This window comes from Meriones unguiculatus, chromosome 2 (genome assembly GCF_030254825.1).
Source record: "Meriones unguiculatus strain TT.TT164.6M chromosome 2, Bangor_MerUng_6.1, whole genome shotgun sequence".
Lineage (NCBI taxonomy): Eukaryota > Metazoa > Chordata > Mammalia > Rodentia > Muridae > Meriones > Meriones unguiculatus.
Genome location: NC_083350.1, coordinates 103,643,593 through 103,659,303, shown reverse-complemented (window position 1 = coordinate 103,659,303; position 15,711 = coordinate 103,643,593). Strand labels below are relative to the sequence as shown.

Here is a 15,711-nt window from a genome sequence, read left to right as displayed (position 1 = left end):
GCTATAAACATGCTTCCTTGGAGCCAGCCAGTGAGATGGCTCAGGGGGTAAAGACCTACATGGTGGAAGAAAAGAAATGACTCTCACAGGTTGTCCTTGGCCCTCTACCCTGACCCCACCATGAACTTCCTCCACCCTGACCCCTGCCATGCATGCCTTCCGCCCTGACCCACCCTCCACTCAACCCCAACCCCACCCTAAACCCCACCACCATGTATGCCCTCTCCCCTGACCCCCGCCACACACACCCTCTAAAATGAGTAAGTATGTTAACGATGCTTCCTGCTCATGACCTGACTTTCCATTCCAGCAGCTTCTGCTCTTTAAGCCTTCCATTCTGACACTGAACAGACAGGGCAAAGAACAGAGTGGAGCAGAGGATCTCCTGGGCCAAGAGCATCACCAGTTCATCTCGTCTCTGTTACAAGGCAATCATGTGAGAGCCACTACTGGTTCCGTGTGCACGATGGAGCAATCACAGATGGGTTTGAATCAGGTAATAGAGTTGAAACAGTAGCAAAAGTATCACATCTAAAAAAAAAAACAAAAAAAACATACAAGCATGTATTCAAGTAACTTGGCGAGAGAGGGCCAGTCCTTGGCTCAAGGCATTCACAATGCAGTTGAGGAAACAGAAACGCAATCAAGAAGTGAGTTGTGATGGTAACAGCTTCCTGCCTGGTGTGGCAACCCCGAGAGTAAGTGAACACCCAACCATAGAGGGACCAGCCGTGGAGAAACAAAGAAATGCCGTGGGGCTTGTTTACTTAAGTGATGAGCTTCTAAAGGCATCTGGATTCCTAGAACACCCCCCAAAGTACCAAGAAAACATCCGCAAAACGACCCAGGGGTATACAGGCAAAGCAATGGATACCACACAGGCGAGCCACAAGGATGGAGGCTACGGGTGGAGCTGAGGAAAATGTCAGGAGTCGGTGGACAGCCACGTCTCCTAGGGCACTGGCCTATCCTGGCAGGAGGCCCTCCAATGATTCACCACGTGCCACTAACACCATGTGCCCTTAGACACCAGCCGCTAACACTCAACTACAGGAACCCTAACGTGAGGGGACTGAGGATATGGGTGGGCAAGAAAGTAACATCAGTCCCCTCTCCTCCTTCCTTGTCCCCACCCAACACACAGAGAGAGCTAGAGCCTAAGAAAGAGTGGAGAGGAACAAGAGGCCAGAGAAAAGTTGGACACTTCAGATCGTCCCCCTACAAACTACAGACCTCCAGTTGGTTCTTGAGGGTAAAACAGGAAGCGAGCCATAGTGCTACTCCTGGGGAGAAAAAAATCCATGCTATGATTGTGTCCCCAGAAGGTTTGGATTTCCCCATTAAGCATTCACTGAGCTATTCATGGTGATAAATAGACGAACAGATCGATCTATAAATAGCTACGTACACACATGCCTATCTACAGATACACAAGTGACAAACTAAGAATTCAAGTAATTACTGAGCACTGTAAAAAGAAGCTGCCTTTGCCAGGGCGGACTGTGGCCTCCGGTGAACTTGTTACCTAATCTTTAGATTGAATTTATCTCGACGACAATTACCACAATTTCCCCATTTCTCAGATGTGGAAACAGAGGCCTCGAGACCTTTAAGCAACAGGGCAAGTCCACACCGTTTGAAGGGGTCTAAGGAGCGGATTTTGGCTTTCAGCCCCTACTTTCTGCCTATACTAAGGCCAAGTCACCAAGTCCTCTTGTCCCACTTTTTATAGCTCTTTTAATAAATGTCTGTACTTAGTTGTAAAGAAAGGAAAAAGATTTTTTAGTAACAGAGAAACCGAACATAAAGCAGTCTTCTAATTTTTATTAGAGGGCTTACCATAAGCCGAGCTTAAAACTAAGAGTACTCCATAAACTTACCTACCCTGGTGTTACTGTACTTTGGTTAGGTTAAAACGATAGTCATTAAAAAGATCACAGTACGCAGGAGGCGGCTGCCTTCAGCTGTGGTCTTAGAGCAGGGAAGGAGAAGACCTTGTAAAGCTTTAACAATCTTGGGAAGTTCAAAGGCATTGTTGCCCTGCCTCACCAGCAGTAAAACTGGGTGCCTTCCTGACCATGGGGTCTGGCCCCTAATAGACGCTCAGTCAATAGACCTAAGCTTTGTCTTCTTCTGTTTCATCTTGTTGTTGTTGTTGTTCAGAGACAGACTCTCACTATGGCCTGAAACACTGCATAGCTCAGGCTGGCCTCAAATTCATGAATTTTCTGTCTCAGCCTGCTGAAGCCTGTGTCACATGTCGGGCCCTGAATGACGATTAGATATATTCCTTCCCCACCCTTAACATGATGAGCAAACACACCAATGAACACATGTGATGTGGTTTTATCCAACTCAATTCTGTACAACTTTTATTGATGTCCGTGGTTTGCATGCACACGGACAGCTCATCCATCATGTCTCTAGAGCTGCAAGTCATGATGTCATAAGCTCTCACCAGACCCCAAGGGCAGATGCTCCAGATCCTGATCCTTCTCTGTTCCTGTATGGCTCATTCTTCTGGGTTCTTTGTTACATGTAGCATTTCCTGTGTCCAGAGGCTGAGCTGCCTCCCCTGCTCCCTGTACCCTTATCTCACTTTTCCTTGCTGACAGGTAGAGCTGGGAGGCCTATATAGAAACTTATAAAATGGTGTGGGACGCTTCTCGCTTTCTCTCCTCTTAAATTCTAACTCTTGGCCCTTACCACATAACAAAGTCTAGCCACGTCTGAAGGGCAGTCTCTGCTGGCTAGACCAGGCCTGATATTGTTCTCTGAATGTTTGAAGAGGGCGTCCTATAAGGAAATACTGCGCTTGTTTCACAGCTGCTTCATCTTCATGGAGGGTGAGGGCAGGAGTCTTTCAGAGAAAAGTAAATGCAGCCGATCTGAGAAAGTGTGGTTGATTATTGACTACGACTTAACCTTCAAAAGATTCCACTGCAAAAAGGAGCCAGGTGTCGTACAGTTCACAGCCCAGCTAATTGTTCTTTCCCTTCGTAACCAGGTAGCTAGCTCAGCCTTATGCGCAAAAGGGGCATCTTGACCCCTTTCTTTTACTACCCAGAATCTCTTGCACTGGATCTTCAAGGTCAGACTATGTCTTTCCTGGTTTTGTTGTTGCTTTTGAAACAGGATCTCATATAGTTGTAGCTAGCCTTGAGCTCACTACATGCCCCAGGCTGACCTTAAACTTGAGGTTCTCCAGCTTGGGCCTCCCGAGGGCTGGCAGTACAGTAATATGTCACAATGGCTGGCACCTACTTTGTAAGTTATTGGTGCGCTTTACAAATTAGCTTCGTCTGAACACATGGCTATCCTTAGCTAACCTTTGTGGAATATGAGGGAAGCTGTCAATACCTTTCTGAAATCTGACTCTGGGGTTTTGGCGCATCAGTGTAGATGAGTTGAGTTTCGGGAAGAATGCTTGTGTGGAGGTTAAAGACCATTTTTCTTTAGAAATATTATTATCTGAAACAAGTGCTCAAAATATACAATGGCAGCATATAAAACAGGCAGGTAGCAGCACTGTGTTGAGGGCTGCCTTTCCAAAGGATGGTTGGAAGGAATAGCCCCCACCACTCTCAGAGACCGTAAACAGTATAGTAAGTGAACTGGATGTGATGGCACACAATCCTAGTACTCAGGAGGCAGAAGCAAGAAGAGCACGAGTTCAAGGCCAGCCTTGGCTATATAGAGGGTTCAGGGCCAGTTTGGGGTACATAAGACTCTGTCTCTAAGAAAAAAACTTTTCTTAGAGAAAAGTTTATATATGTATATATATATGTATACTATATGTATTTATTTATGCTAGAGACAATTATTTATGATAAATAAAAAAAAGCAAAACGGTATATGATAAACAGACTCTGCTAAACACAGAAAGTAACTCTACTCTGTGACATGTTAAGGCCATATTGTAGGAATAACTATGACATCCAACAGCTGTTAGACTCAAATCAGAGACAGCACAGTAGCTAATGTGGACCAATGGTTTGTTCTCACACAAAAGAAACTCTGAAGGTATATAGTTGACCCAGTGTAGACCCAAGCCCTCTGTCTTGTACTTCTGTTCCCCTTGACCTCATGTCTCCAGGTGGCTGCTGAAATCCCAGCTACGTCGTCTATGTTCCAGGAGAGAAAAGAAAACAAGGACAAAAAGTATATGTATCTTCATTCCAAAAGCTCTGTGCATACAATCACCATACTTGACAAATAAAAATACAAAACTATCAGTGGTAGGAGAGATGGCTCAGTGGTTAAGGGCACTGGCTGCTCTTGCAGAGGACCCGGGTTCTGTTCCCAGTACCCACATCAGGCAGCTACACCAGGTGAGATTCAAGTTTCAGGGGATCTAGGGGATATAATGCCCTCTTCTGGCCTCCTCAGGTATCAGGTATGTACAAACATACATGCAGGCACTCCTACACATAAAATAAAAATTAATAAACCATTAAAAATACTATGAAAAATACTATGCCAGGCACACATACACACCTGTAATTAAAAGTTAAAAAAAAATTATTGGTTTGCCAAAATTCAAATCTGTGCAACCTGTCCTATGCCATTCCTACTATGAGAGAGGCTGGGAAATGTCATCTCTTAGCCAGGAATAGAATTGCCATGCCAGAATTGTTTTTGTAGAGGAAGAAACAGTAAATATTGAATAACAAGCTAATAGTCTTTGCCAGAATGAGAGTGAGTCAGGAAGGAAACAGAGCCTCCTCCTTGTCCTCACACCTTCTGGGGGAATTTGGAAGGCATCGGCTCCTCGTGGTCACTGGCCTCTGAAAGTCAATAGCCTCCTCTATTCTGAAGGCAAAGTATAGATACTGGTTTTTAATAACTAGGCAGGCAGGGTGTGATATATTCAGGCGGCTACCGCCCTTCTTAGAAGGCTCGGACACTGACAAAGTACAGCTAGAAGTTAGGTCTGAAGGAAGCAGACATGTCGTTGCAAGGTGAACAAGCCACGGTGCCTTGGAAACTTGTTGGATAAGAGTGGGAATGTTCTGGACTGTTGCCATCCCTAGAGACTTCTTCAGCGGATGGACACAAGCTTATCTTCCAAGATGTCAACAGCTCTGGGTGGTGCGGACGGGGCTGACAAGAGACAGCCAGTTTAGGAAACTGTTCTTCAGCTGGGTTCGGTGGCCCATGCCTGTAATTCCAGGCAGGTGGATGTCTGTGTGTTCGAGGCCAGCCTAGTCTACAAAAAGAGTCCCAGAGAGCCAAGGGTACACAGAGAAACCCTGTCTCAAAAAAAAAAAAAAAAAAAAAGTTCTTCAGTAACTCTGTAGCTGTCATCACTCAGTTATCCGTGTTGCTCCGTTTCACTAAAGCTTGGCTTACGCTCAGGGTCTACCCTAACTCAAGGGAAGTGATGGTAGGAACAAGCTACTGGAGCACAGTAAACGCACTCCAGATTGTCCTGAGAAAATTAAAACTTGAGGTCCTTCTTGTCTGCTTCTGACATGTCAGTTCCTACACAAGATTTAAATGTACCTGGCTGACGTGGGGAAGCTTAATCGGGGGTCAGTCTCTGCTTCCAAAAGACACTTAATCTCCTCCAGCCTCAGGTTCCTTTCCTGAATTAACTGTGTGGTCCACCCGTTTCCAAAAGCAAGGAGAGGTCTTTGAAGGTTTTGAACACTGAGCCTTAGCAAGTCTGTGTTCACCGTGTCTCACACCTCTCCTGGGTGTGTTCCAGGAAGCCATCTCTGGCCGCAGTGCAGAGTAACAGTAACCACAGCAGGTGCCTTCTGCCCCCGCCAAAGCCACCTTCGCCGCTGGGGTTGTCAGATGCTCTCTCTCTATTTATACTGCTTTGGGACAGCTACTTGATCCTTAATAAAATTTGCCTCCAAGCTGCCCCACGGGGAAAATGACCTGTCCGGGGAGAGACCCTGTTCCAGCTTCCTAACTGATGACGTTTGCCCAGTGACCTCTGAAAGGTCACGGGGCTGGAGCGGAGAAAGGTCTGTGCCACTTCCTGGCCATTTAACAGCACCAGGCGCTTTAGTGTAAATATATTTATATCCCCTGCTCTCGGCTCCTTCCCTAAGTCAACCTCTCTCACGCTGGCTCAAGTCGAGACAGCCTGAGCAACGTGGAAACTCTGCCTCTGTTCAAGGTTAGAACATTATGGAGAAGAGGGGTCGTCCCAGTGATGACTTTTTTTTTTTTTTAAACCAATCTTTCTGTTATTTCAGAAACCGAGAATGGATCTATGAGATGGAAATAATGAGCCATTTATATCCCCCAAATGAGACGGCCAGGAAAAACAAACACCAAAAAAGAACATTTTATCAGAGGGTTTACTGCCCAAGGCTAACGGGGTACAAGGTACTGAGTGTTCGGTGGCCTGGGCCAAAAGCTACAGTAAATCGTGCCCTTCCCTCCTGCCAGCCTGATCAGGCAGCCTTAGCCACCTGGTGACGAGGAGCTTTAGGCTTGTCTGAGAGAGTCTGGGCGGATACACCACCTCTTGGGTAGCGCTGCAGAGTCTGTTACCGCACTGAGTCTGCGTCTGCATAATAGCTGCGTGAAGTCCAGGAGGCCCGGGCTGAGTGCATCCGCGAGGGACCCGCTAACCTGCCGCTTACGTAACCAGGAGCTGGTCCCCCAGCATGCCTCTGGTGGCCTTGGAAAGAACGTCCAGTCTTTGAACTTGGCCCCGGCTTCGGGCAGTTCTTTGCCCCAAAGGTGTGTGGAATGGCTCAGCTGTCAGCACCTGCTGGGGAGATAAAGAAACACACCCATAGGCTGGTCCCCTTCGAGCACCAACGCAGAGGAGGCTGGTGACAGGACCCAGATGACCGCCCCTCTCTCTCGCTACCCCCACCCCCACAGATCCCACCAAGCACCCTATATGGAGGGAGACGGAGGTCTGTTCATCTAAGGAGGTGGATGCCAGAGCCAGCTACCATGGAGGACAGAGGTGAAAGGATTCCCTCGGAGCCAGGAGCCCTAGCTACTACAGCTGAGTGGGCTGTACGCTGTTCTCTTCCCTGTGGGCTGGAAACTTGGCGCTCCGCTCTTCTCCTGGCTTACCTGGAGCAAGATAATAAAGTAGGTCAAACTCAAGCCTGCTGCCCTCTCCCCTCCAAGTGCCACACTGCTGCCCACTTCCCGGCCTCGCTGTTTCCATGCAGGCTTCCAACCACTCTCGGCTCTGAACACCTGCTGTACACCAGGTGCCGTGCCAAGCACCCGGCAGCAGGCAGCAGGCAGCAGGCAGGCAGGGCTCTCTCAGCACCTGGTGGCTCCCTGGAGCGTGCTGGGCCTCTACTCCTGTCGGTCAGTTTTGCCATGAACCCACATGACTCCTCCATTCAGTGACTGTGGTGCTGTCCATCTCAGCCTTGGAGGTGAGAGGCAGACTTCTTTAAGTTCTCATCATTGTACACTAATGGATTATTCTTAATGAAAGAATGGTAACCATAGATCTTTCTTGGGGGTTTCTGCAATCCCAGCACTCAGAAGAAAGAGAATCGTGAGTTCCAGGACAGCCTGGACTATGGAGTGGAAGCTTGCTGAGAAAGAGAAGTTGGTGGTCAGAAGAACCTATGTCCTGCAGAATGAAGCAGGACTAATTAATTGGGAGGCATTGCTGAAGAGGATGAACCACACTGAGCAGAATAGCTCCAAAACCATCAGGGACACAAAACGCCTCCGTCCCCTCCGCACCTGTTGGGGATCTGAATGCATAAGGGCAAAGTTCTAGCACTAGACTACATAGGTTCAAATCTCAGCTTTGCAAGAAAGTTTAAAAAAGCACTTGATCTTTGTTTTCTTCATTTTTTTTTTCTTCCTGTGAAAAGAAGCACAATAGAAATGTCTAATTGCATCCAACAGGGTGCTCTGGGGATTAATATTCGTGAGGTCTTTGTAAGTCCGCTGTGCATTGTAAGCACTCTACAAATATGGGCTTCAGTTTCGAATTAAACCAACTCTACTCTTTCTTCTCTGCAGCCAGATTCTCGTGGGAGTCTCTATTCAAAAATGATGGCTCATTAGCCAAGCTGCTGTTTCTTCATCAACAAAGTTGGAAGTACTATTTGAATAAGGATGGGGAGGGGCGCAAAGTCAGGTGACCCTGTTCTGGTCTCTGATCTTTTCTGGGCAACTCATTTACCATCTCTGTCTCACAGAACGACCGTGATCTTGATTTCTCAGTCTCAGGCTACTCAAATAGCACTTACACTCCACATCGCATTCCGGTTCATGTCCTTATCAATGGCTGCTTCATGACACATTCCTTTAGGTTGTCTTTAAATCAGCTCACAGGGCATCCTTAGAGTAAGCAATCGTGTCTGTGTACTCAGAGTATTACACCGTGCAGGCAATTCAACTGGCCTTCCCTTAGGGACCTTTAGCATCCTGACAACATCCCATGTCAGTACCTGCGTCCTATGACATTATCTGGGCCAGAGATTTAGTGACTGGTCTGCCTCTCTCTCTCTCCTTCCCTCTTCCTCTCCATCTCCATCCAATAAACCTCTTTCATATACTATGTCATGTGTATCGTTTTTAAAAGTAATAACACAAAGATTAGGTTTAGATTCTTCTGATGCATAAATGAAAATTTAAAATATTTGTACAATAATTTAAAAATCATCTTGCATGCTGTCATTACAGGCAATTTAACTGGCCTGCCCTCCAGGGCCTTCAGGGTCCTGACCCACTATGTCTCCTGAGCACCAGGCACTCAGGATATAAGGGCCTATTCAACACCCCAACTCACTTTCTCTGTTTCTGGATCTCTCTCTGTCTCTCTGTTTCTCTTTCTCTCTGTCTCTCTGTCTCTCTTTCTCTCTGTCTCTGTCTTTCTCTCAGTCTCCTTCTCTCTCTGCTTTCCCCATTCCCCATTTTTTCTCTCTCTGTCTGTCTCTGTCCTCATGGCTCTGTCTCCTGTCTGTCTGCCTGTCTACATGTCCAATTACCCGCTCTAACTCCTCTCCCCTTCTCCTCCCACAAATAACCCTTTTACCAGATACATTGCATGCTGTAATCATTATAATAGTCATATATACCATCTATACCTACAGATTCATACATCTAGATCTATACATATCATCCTTCGAAACTCTGGGTCCCTAAAATTCTTTCAGTTACTCTTATTCTGTTTTTCTGTGATTGTTTGATTTTTGTGTGTGTTTAATATTGTTTTTGCCTCTGTGAGGTCAATGACTGGGTCAGGCTTCTTTAGGCAGCTAGCTTAGGACACAGTGTTTGAGAAATCATTTAATTAAAATCATGAACAGAGAGAGAGAGAGAGAGAGCTGTGAGTGACCTACTAGCCTCCACTACCTGTGTGTTCATGATGTAAGGGGAAGCGTGCTGAGTCCCTGACCCTCAGCAGCACTCAGGAAACATTACCCCTCCCAGCATTTTGCCTTCTTCCTATGCCCCCTTTTTGATGGCCAGCCATTTGCCCTTGTGAAAAGTGGGCCTGTTCTCTAAAGAGAACGTAGCCCAGCCCATTTTTAGACCAGAACAAGTATTGTCTTCAGTGTCAACCTTAGGAGAGGCTCCACATCCAGAAACATCTGTTCTAAGAAAGAAAGAAATTGCCTTCCTGAAAGCTACTGCTAAGAGGTCTTGAGAAATGGTGCCTTTTCTAAAAAGCCCTTCAGCAAAAACCAGAATACATGCACCCTCCTGGGTTCCCAGCCTGAGCGTGTTCTCAAGCTGCCAGCAGTTACTCAGCGTCTTCATGAGTCTCTTCTGTGTTCAACACGTAGGGAGACACAGATCATAGTAAAGATCAACAAACTGTGAAGAGACTCGAAGACAGTGAACACATTGAAATTGAGGAATGTATCTCATTCACGTCTGCATCCTTAGAGCATGGTGAAACGCCACACAAGCATAAGCATTAAGTATTTGTTCCAAAATGAATGAATGAATTGGATGGACAAATGAGTGGATAGATGGACAGATGAATGGAAGGATGGATGGATATAGCCTTTGGGATTTTGGTGGTATTTGTTTGTTTGTGACCCTCTTTTTATGTATCCCTGGCTGGGCTGGAACTCGAGGCTAAGAAGGCCTGCAACTTGGAGAGATCCTCCTGTCTCTGTCTCCAGAGTGCAGGGTTACAGACGTGTACCACTACATCTGGCTTAAAGAGTTTCCAGTCTGAACAGAGAGAAGGCAGAAGACTTAAGCAAATGGAGAATTCATTCATGATGAACTGAACATTGCAAGAGAGAGCCCAGGATAGCAAACCTTTAAATGCAGAGCATCTTCCATATCCCTTTGCCCAAACACCCAGTGCTAAATCAGTGGCAAGTCTCACAAAAGACATGTTTTGGCCTCTCTTTGGCACTGTTCCACCCACGAGCTTCATATCAGACAAAAATTGCTGGGTCATTGTCACATGACTTTTCTCTAAAGGCCACTGAGAGAGAGCAAAGTATTATTTAGTGTAAGTAAATCAAAGAGTGTTTATCCTTCCAAACATTCTTTGTCATCCACAGGCAAAGAGAAGGTTCTGGTGATCCCTTGAGAACTGAGCAGTTGGAGTAGATCGGAGGCAAGAGGACTTTGGTTAATGATTTAGGAGGCAGAGCAACCCCTCAGAATAAAAAGTTCTTTGGTGGGGGCTGGAGAGATGGCTCAGAGGTTAAGAGCACTGGCTCCTCTTCCTGAGGTCTTGAGTTCAATTCCCAGCAACCACATGGTGGCTCACAACCATCTATAATGAGATCTGGTGCCCTCTTCTGACATGCAGGCAGACAGTGTATACATAATAAATAAAAATGTTAAAAAAAAAAAAAGTTCTTTGGTGTAGCTTGCTGGGGAGAAGTGAGCTGGGTTTCCAGTACCGCTCTCCAAGTGTCCAGGCTATGGGGGGTAGGGAGGGGGGGTGAGAAAGGCAGCAGATCAATGCTCTCCATTATTCATTAGTTACTAAAAATACACCCACACTGAAACACGGCTTCTCCCGTGGCCGTTTCCACCATTCCTAGTTCAGGCACCAGATCAGGATATTTCCATCTATTCCATTGAACACTGATGCCACAGAAGGGAAACCCCAATTAACTGGGAAGAGTGACACTTTCATTAAAATTATTTTTGAAAATGAGTCATGCACCTGGCCAATTAGGATTTTCAAACAGTGCGAAACAGTAGGGAGTGGAAGGCAACCTTCTGGGGGCATCTGGAAGCCAGTCTTCTCATCTCCTGCACAGAAACAGCCACGGTTACGTTTCTGGGATAACTTCCTAGAAGCAGCCTGTGGATACAGAGCAGCCCTACATGCCCGCCCATTTCGGGGGCTCTCATTTTCCTTCGTGGTGCTTAACACATTGTAAAGCACTGGCATACATCCTTACCGTATGCCCTATGACGAACCTCAGCATCTCCCCAGCGCCTCCTGGCAGGCAATGACTGCTTTCAATTTTTTACATTCTTTTGTATGACTAGGATTGGGAGATCAGTTCCTCAAAGTGAAATTGCAGAGTTAAAGGGCCTATTATGGATCGAGTTCAGTTGTATGCTGCCTGATAGTGACAATTGGCTTTTGATAAAAACTGCTAGAGTAAAGCATTCTTTCCAGAAATAGGACCGAAGACAATAAGACAGCATTTTATTTTGAACTTTAATGCTTCGGGCACACAAACAGCACATTTATTTATGAAACTCATTTGTCAATCTCTCTCTCTCTCTCTCTCTCTTACACACACACACACACACACACACACACACACACACACACACACTGTATGTAAATTAAACCTGCAGGGGCAAGAGCTCACTGGTAAGGAACGGGCCAGAAATCCCTGACCACCAAATGCATGTGTGCTTATTACAGCGGGTTAGCTCGCTGGTAGGACATGCAGCCATTGAGTCCTCCCTATTTTATTCCATCTGTGGTGCCTGCCCTCTGCTACTCGTAGCCTTCTTCAAAGTCATCTTGACAATCCAAGTGCTGGTGGGGGCGGTGGGGGCACCATCTTTAATCACAGCACTTGGGAGGCAGAGGCAGGCAGATTGCTATGAGTTCGAGGCCAGCCTGGTCTACAGAGAGAGTTTCAGGGCTACGTGGAGAAACCCTGCCCTCTCCCTCACCAGCAGGTGGTCATTTCCTCTTCCCATGGTTCCCTCAGTGGGCCCTCTTGCAGCTTCTGTTCAAGCAAGTGACTAATAAGCAAGTTTCTGAGGAGACCTGGGAACGAGGGAATTTCTAGTTTCCTGTTACCCACGGCAGGCAAGTAAGTGACCAGAGAGCTAGAGAGAACCCTGAGCTCTCTCCCTCTGCTGGCAGCAGAATCAAATCTAGACCTTGGGGAAGAAAGGGAGGGGGATGGGGGGCGGGGGTGGGTAGGGCGAGCAGGCCCAGAACATTCTTCAGTTTCCCTGGTGTTTACTCAACACCCTGCGCAGCCCGCGGGCCGCCCTCTCTCCTCCCTGCTCAGGTAAGGTGAGAAGCAGAGTGTGCGCTTGAGGTTTGTTTTGTCAGCAGCTGTAGCCATTTTCTTCTCTCTGCTGCTGACATAAACACATCACCTTCCTGGTTACCACCGAAAAGCTACATCTGGCCGGGTTGAAAGTGAATGAGGTCATTTAACTCTCCTAAAACTCAGTTACTTCGGCTTGCTTTAGAAGGGATCTAAGCCTCAAGACAAAGAATGATTCTCAGCCTTCCTAAGCGCTGCGACCCTTTAATACAGTGCCTCACGCTGTGGTGACCCCCAACCATAAAATTATTTTTGTTGCTACTTCATAACTAGAATTTTGCTATTGTTATGAATCGTAATTTAAACATCTGTGTTTCCCGGTAATCATAGGTGAGCCCTGTGCAAGGATTATCCAACCCCTAAAGGGGTTGGGACCTACAGGTTGAGAACCCCTCACTGAAGCCCTACTTATAATCCTCCCAGGTTCTGTGAATCCAAAAAATAACTTCTATAATGTTGTAAATAATAGAATAATATGAGTTGTCAAGAACTTCATTTTTACATTTACCTCAAAATCATTGTCAAAGGACTAGAGACTGGCTTTTTAAGAAAAAGAGATTTAAATAACGCCCTATCCCTTAGCAGTGCTTTCTACTCTCAGATGGTCAGCGTCCACGCTGGGTGACTCAGATCTGCTTGTACTTCCAGCTCCAGGGGACCTAAATACTCTCTTCTGGTTCCTGTGAAACATACATGCACACACACAGCAAAACAGACACACAGAGACAGACAGACAGAGACAGAGACAGGAAGAAATAAAACACTTTTTTAAAGTGGGGAATATAGACTCTGCAAGGAAGCTATTTCAATATCCCCAAACGGTAGGAGCACAACACTCTCAAGGAGCAGTGGGAAGAAGAAAAAAAAACACCAGACATTTATTTATTTAAAAATTAAAATGCAAAAAAAGAGACATTCTGCACCATATTGACGGGTGACCCACGAAGTCATGTGACCTGCCTAGGTGGAAACTGGGAAGTGGGTGCTGCGATTTTTGGTCCTGCCACAAGAAGACACCAGAAATCAGGTGACCCTAGCACCTAGGAAAAGGTAAAAGGAAATGACGTGGGAATCTTCCAACAACTCCAAGATGAGGCCACTGAAGGCTGGAAAGCCCCAACCACAGCCCTGCAGAACAGCAATTCGGCATCTGTCTGTAAAGAGAATTCTTCACCCTGCAACACTGACAGCAAGAGGCAAATACGACTTTGGCAATGGACATCTCTGTTCAGCTCTCCCTTTCCTTATTTTAAAAACATTTATTATGGAGTTTTGCAGGGGACAGACTTTCTAAGTACCGCACAAAAATTAAACTGTCACTGACTCTGCCCTCTAGTAGGCATCCACTATGTATCGTTAGACAAACAGATCTGTCAGTGTATTCATACAGCGCGTGAATGAGTGAAGCTTACCATTGGGTTAAGGATCGAAACAGGTTGAACTTCCTAAAACCCTACAATATAGGGTTAATGGAGAAACTGGAAGCCAGCGGGAATCATAGCTGTTTGTTACAGAGCAGAGGCAGTCTGTTTAAATAACCTTAAAAAAATCATATGTATTCCTTCCTTGGGTGTTCTATTCAGTAAGTACTGATTGCAAGCTTCCATTGGCCATGTTCTGTTTTCCTTGAATGGAGCAAGGTGTGTCTTTTTCTACTAGTGTAACTATTATTCCCAGTTAGTTCCCTAACTGAAATAGGGAGAAAGGGCCTGAACTTTTGGTAATAATAACTGAACTGGTAGTGATCAGATAAGTGGGGAGGAAGGAGCATTTAATGCAGATATGTAGAAGACCAAAGCGGGAGCAAAGGTCTAGGACAGCAATAGATACAGACTAACCATCAAACCTGGGCTCCTGCCTCTTCTTATAAATAAAGGTTTATTTGAACACATCTCTGCACATTCACTTCATTTTGTTTATGGCACTCTTCCCATGATAACAAGAGCACTGGGAAGTTGCAACAGAGATATATACTATGGAAAACTAAGAACAAGTGTGGTCTGGCCCTTCACAGAAAGTCTGCGTCAGCCCATTGCCTACAGGCACAGAAAAACAAGATGTGTGTGCAGCTGTAGGGAAGTCCAAATGGCCAGGACTTTGTGGTTCTAAGAGGGACACGGTACAACATGAGACAGAGAGGTAAACTTGACCAACCCTGGGCCAACCTCAGGACAATGATCTCGCTTCTTCTGGAAGTGAGCATGACAGCAGTTTGACATTTATCTCTCTCAGTCGGATGTACCCAAGAGATTCAAAATTTTGACAGATGACTCTCCAAACACTTTATCTCACAAAGCCCTTGATCTAATAGGCACAAAGGGGCCTAATGCTTATTATTTTATATCTTGCTCTACGGTGGGAAAATAGAGCCTGGCACACAGAGGTTCAGCCAGTTCTTACTGGATAGAGTGAAGCCAGTAGCTGTGACACTCATTTGTTTCCAGTGGAATTGAGATTCAGGCACGAGCAGGTTAATGATGAACCACTGGCCCAAGAGAAATCCCCACCCTTCAACTCTGATGCCAACATCATCAAATACCGGTCATGGGCCAAACCTGTTTTATGCCATGCCCTGTGGCCTAATGAGAGGCAGGTAGACCGACAGCTCTGTTAATGACAGCCATAAAAATAGTATCTCTCAGATCTGTGAGGAATCTTTCTTTGGAAGATCTTGAATCATTTTTCCCTTCCCATGCGAGCACTCACTTCTAACTTTATCTCTATCAGAAGCAAAATCAAACCATACAAAGAGGGTGTGACCTTCCCAAGGTCATTGGGCAAACCGAAACAGCGTGTTTTAAAAGCTGAGAAAACTAGTCAGTGACGATGGGCTGGCCTCATGACTCGTAAGCATGAGTCATTTAGAGAAGACCCAGGCACACAGGCTATGCCAGACACATGTCTTTAGGAGTCAAACATTATCTTTGCACAACAGATTTCAACAAGTGTCACCAATACCTATCACAATCAGAACCTCTTTAAAGGTCTAGTTTTCAAAAGTGGATTGGTCTAGCACGGGGTTCTGCCCTTGCAGGTCATTCTTCCTTCTCAAACACACGTATACACACACACACACACACACACACACACGCACACACGCACACACGCACACGCACACATGCACACACGCACACGCACACATGCACACACACTTACATTCTGTAACTAGCATAGCTACAGCTTCCTGTTGCTGAAATTCCCTTTTTACCCCAGCAGCATTGTTAATAAACCTTCTTTTACTCCT

The 15,711-nt window shown here is 46.0% G+C and overlaps 1 long non-coding RNA gene across 1 annotated transcript; it reads right to left on the bottom strand.

The window, feature by feature from the left end:
* Positions 1–6,288: 6,288 nt before the first annotated feature.
* Positions 6,289–8,279, bottom strand: LOC132652431 (uncharacterized). Its single transcript, XR_009589993.1, has 2 exons — positions 7,054–8,279; positions 6,289–6,736 (listed from the first exon to the last, which is right to left on the bottom strand). It is a non-coding gene; the product is annotated as an uncharacterized LOC132652431 (long non-coding RNA).
* Between the last annotated feature and the right edge of the window lie 7,432 nt (positions 8,280–15,711).